The sequence below is a fragment of the Arachis ipaensis genome, chromosome B05, assembly GCF_000816755.2.
Source record: "Arachis ipaensis cultivar K30076 chromosome B05, Araip1.1, whole genome shotgun sequence".
NCBI lineage: Eukaryota > Viridiplantae > Streptophyta > Magnoliopsida > Fabales > Fabaceae > Arachis > Arachis ipaensis.
Window position 1 is genome coordinate 110,050,801 of NC_029789.2, and position 5,082 is coordinate 110,055,882.

At 30.7% G+C, this 5,082-nt stretch overlaps 1 long non-coding RNA gene across 1 annotated transcript in view; it reads right to left on the bottom strand.

Moving 5' to 3' along the window:
• LOC110262957 overlaps positions 1-3,403 on the bottom strand; it is a 22,389-nt gene extending 18,986 nt beyond the window's left edge. The window contains exons 1-2 of the long non-coding RNA XR_002347969.1: positions 3,328-3,403; positions 1,099-1,107 (exon numbers count right to left, since the gene is read on the bottom strand). This is a non-coding gene — a long non-coding RNA (uncharacterized LOC110262957). The remainder of the gene's footprint in view (positions 1-1,098; positions 1,108-3,327) is intronic.

Sequence of the window (5,082 nt, forward strand, 5' to 3'; positions counted from 1 at the left end):
TATTTTCACATTAAAAAATTTTTTTCTGTCTTTTTTAATTTTTACTATGTTATTAGAATTGTTAAATAATATTTAAAAAATTATTTAAAAATAGAAATAGCGATGGCACCTTGAATAACTAATTCAATAGACTTAAAATGATTAAAAATATTTTCAATTCATAATTGATAAGTAATTTAATAATGTATTAAATATTGATTTTATATAACTATAATAAAGATATTTTCCTAAATTAGTATAATGATGCATTATTACTTAAATGCTAATTATAGTATAATTATAATAAAAGCACCACAATTGTGTTTGGTAAAACAGCTTTTAAAACTTAAAAAAATTATAATAAACATGTTTATAACGAAGAATAATTTATTTTTTAAATTCTTTAAAATTTTATATAATATGTTAAAATAAAATAATTTTAAAATAAAAAATTCATAATAAACATAAATATAATAAATAAACTCTTTTATTTTTTAACTTTAACATTTTAAATAAGAATCATAAAAATTTATTGTATCCTAAACATCATTATTAAAAATACTAAATTACCTAACTCAAATTTTAGAGACTAATAGTTCAAATTTTAGAGACTAATAATTTAAATATTTACTCCTGATTTCATATGCAAAATCAAAACAGATAACGGGATCAAAATCAATAAACTGGGAAGAAAACTAATCAAAATACATTATTTATATATAAATAAAGCAAGGAGATCAACAATCCTCAAGTAGGCAAAAAGCAATAATGCTGAAGCAAAGCAAAAATCTTCAAATGAAAGCATCAATATTGAAAGCATTTGCACTTATGTAGTTATGTTAGCAAATGATAGATATAAAAAGGCAGCTTCATCTACAAGGATCCACCAAAATCCAGATCAAATCACAATAAAAGGAAGCATTTTTAGGCAACCCAAATGAAAAGATAAGACCCACAAAAAGAACACAGGTAGAAGTAAGAATCTTGCTGGGTACAAAGGATGATGGGAGAGTAACTTGTGATTATACTAATACATAAGTCCCTCCTCTTCTCCCACGAATTGGGACTATCTTCTGCTTGATCATCATGCAGTTTGAAGGTCATCACAGTTAAAGAAACACTCTCTCTCTCTCTCTCGACCCACAAAAGAAACACAGGTAGAAGTAAGAATCTTGCTGGGTACAAAGGATGATGGAAGAGTAACTTGTGATTATACTAATACATAAGTCCCTCCTCTTCTCCCACGAATTGGGACTATCTTCTGCTTGATCATCATGCAGTTTGAAGGTCATCACAGTCAAAGAAACACTCATTCTTTCCTCTCTCTCTTTATCTCTTTTTCTTTTCACTTCACTTTCTCTGTATGACTGTGTTTTCCTCTATTTAGTTCTCTTTGTTTTTGTTAATGTTCCATAAAATGGCGTCTACTATGCCATGGTTTCCCACTTTGTAGAAAATATAACAGCAAGATTAGAAAAAGCTTCATTTAAAAATTTTCATTTAGTGTGAATTTTCTTAAAAATTAATTATGGATCGAATAGTTGTGTTGAATCTATAATAACTAATTTCAAAGTTCCAAAAAGGACATCCAGTTGTCCAATTAAAGTGTTAACTTTATAAAGGTTGACTCCACAAAATGCTATGTGCCTATGTTAATGAATAATCAATAATCATAGGTAATAACTTTGCAATCCTAGTCGTGGGTTGTTTCTGTATATTATTGAGTTTCATGTGTATGACTTGACGATTGAATATTTATGTATCATACCCCAGTTTCAGAATTCACAAACTAGTAAGGATTCGAGCTTCAATATTTGTTAACATTTGACAAGTTCAAAATTCAACAACCTGAAATTCAAGAGGAATCTGAGTATGTTTATTCAAATGTCAATATTTGTTAATATTTGTTCAAATTAGTTCACTTGCTATAGTTATGGTTTTAGTATAAGCATAACAAAGCAAAAGGTAAAATGTAATAATTATCACATAACTTCAAAGAGAAAAAGTGTAGTTTACTCTTAAAGAATGAAAATTACACATAGAACTATTTAAAAAAGGTAAATCTAAAATAAAAAAGCTTTCTTGGAGGCTGGACTTAGAAGACGAGCAGAAAGAAAGACAATCAAAAGTAGCAATAGAATAGAAAGATAAAATCACTCAACAACAGAAAATTGAAGAAATCGAAGAGTCATCCAATAAATCTAAGAAGTGACATTGTTGATGATGACGATGATGAAGATCAAATAATCATTCAACAACCCAACAATTACAACACAGCAACAAACATTACAACAACATTTGAACAAAAAATTTAGAAATTAAAAAGAAGAAAAAAGAGCGCAAAAAAGATGCATTTACAGATATTATACTAAAAAAGAAGTAAGAGGAAACATGAATAAGAGAATATGTTTGAATATAGCATCCAATCATTTACAGAAAGAAGTTTTTCCTTCGATTTTTATAAAATTTTGAAAAATTAGTTTGTAATCAACAGTTAATTAGTTTAAAGTACAATGAGTAGACATAGTGAAAGAATGGACCCGGAGAATATGAATTTCCATTTGAAGTTTATTATTTTCCAGGAACTGATGGGAAATCTTATATTTTCGGTTTTAACTTCTATCCATTCAGTTTCATGATAAAGGAACAGAACTATATCGGTTCCTTAGAGTATGTTTTTGGTTTACTTTTAATTCACAGAGTCTTTGCATTGAGCTTTTTTTTATCAAATTATTTTATGGTTTTTTCCAAAGACTTGTGGAATATTCAAGAACTTTCAAGTCAAAGGATGTTTGGTAATAGATTGTAATCAATGAAGTGTATTCTATGTGAAGTATTTGGTTTCACCAACTACTTCACTAAAATTGAATTTTGAAGAGATTTATTTTTTGAATTGTTCTATTTTTGTTCTGTTCAGGTGAATTCTATTAGTACCAAAATTTTTAGAAATTTTGTTTTTTTTCAGAGATTTTGTTCATGATTGAAAATAGCTAAGTGGCATCTTGCAATGCATCACTTAAAATTTGTGAAATTAGATGTGCATTAAGACACTATGAAATATTTGAAAAATGAAACTATTGTCATCTAAATTAAGTTTTCCATTAAAAAAATTGCATTCACAGTTTCAGAAACATATGCAGATAAAATAAGAACTCAACAATTTGTCAAAATTAACAACAACTAATATCAAATTATATAAATCAAACCAAATTACCCTAATTACAAAAATTACACCAATGCTATAATAATTCAAATCACAAAAATCATAGGGAGAAAATTACCGGAAGGGAGAGGCTGACTACAGTGATGAAGAATGAGGAAGACGGCAAAGAAGACGGCGAGGAAGACGGAACCAGGAGGAAGGTGACGCTCTCTGGAACGCACAAGATGGCGATGCTCAATGACGCGACGATGACCTCGATTGCGAGACCATAGAGGAGATATGGAGAGATCTTGAGTGCGACACCACAATGAGACAAATGAGAGAGAGAGAGAGAGAGAGAGAGAGAGAATAGAAAGAGGAGAGAAGATGAAGAATACTGGAAAACCTTCAGAGGCGTGATTCAACGAGAGGGTTACTGAAACCCAGATAAAGAGTAAATTTGATTTTTTATTTTTTTATATCTTTTTGTTTTGTTGTTTAAATTATTTGAAACTATAAAATTAGGATTAATTGAATTCTAAAATTTGATTAATTTAAAAGGGTATTTTTATCTAATCAAATAAAGTAAGGATGTTTAAGACTTTTTATAAAATTAAATAAAAATATATTTTTATTTTTATTTAATTAAAAGGGTATTTTAATAAAAATGGTGATATAATATATATAAAAAAAGAAAAAATTAAATGTTGATGTGAAAAATAAATTCCATATAACTTGTTACTACTTGTCCATATTTTAAACGTATCGGTACGTTTGAATTTATCATCATACCGTAGCAAATACCTTGTTTTTATTAGCTAAGAAAAAAAATTCTTTAGTATATAATACACACCTAAGTAAACAATAGATAATAAAAATGGAAATTTAAAATTATATGAAAATTTGTTAATCATTAAAATTTAATACGAGACCTGTGGAGCTAAAACAACTTTTACAAAGTTATTTCTTGTGTTAAGAATAAAACAATATGAAACAAAGATATAAAAGCAAGAAGGAGACCACTTTAATAAAGATATTAAAAATGACTTTTTTTAAAGATGTTTACATGTGTCATGTTATTATTGGACATTTTTATTAAATTGGTTAATAATTTATTTTTTAATAAATTAGAATAAAATCAGTTTATTATAGCAATAATAATAAACCTAATTGTTTACATTATAATTATTAAACCCGATTTGATCTGATCGAATTACACAATCTAAACCAAATATCTTTAAATTTTTTGATAAAAAGACAAATATATCCCTGATTTTTTGTTTTGTGGACATTTAAATTCCTAAAAATTTAAAAATACAATTAAATCTCTAAAAAAATGGGTTTATTGTTATTGTTATTGTTCGGTAGGTCGGGTATCGAACGGTTCGGGTTGGTATCCTGGGTGAAGAGGGGGAGATCTCGCCTGGTCGTACGTCACCGGGTTGGGGTAGGCGACGTCCCGAGCACTTCGCGTGAGGAGGGGGGTGTCACCTGCAAAGACACTCCGACGCTCTAGTCAGTGAAGTGTGCAGGTGAAAAAGGGTAAGTGGCATGTAACGTACCTTGGGGGAAGGGTAGGACCTTCCCCATATATACCATGTCAGAGGTGGGCCCATCGAGGACAGGCCCACCTTCCTCGAGGCTTCCTTCTCACAATTGTAGCCTAGCTGTCAGGGACGCGTGTCCGGGTCGGCAACTGAGTGCCTTGCTCCTGACCGTTCGGGTCGGGTGGTGCTCGGGTCGGGCTGGCCCGCTAGTGTTTTGGACCAGGCCGCAACAGTGCCCCCAACGCGCCAGCAGTGATCGTGATGGTGGTTGGTGGCGCGTTATCTCTTATTCCGTGTGTTGTCGCTAGGTCGGCCGCCCGTGGAGGGGACATGCCTCTTGCGCGCGTGTCTGTTTGTTGCTGAGATGACTATTTGTTGCCTCGTTCCTCGTGCGAAGCATTAAAGACTCATAAT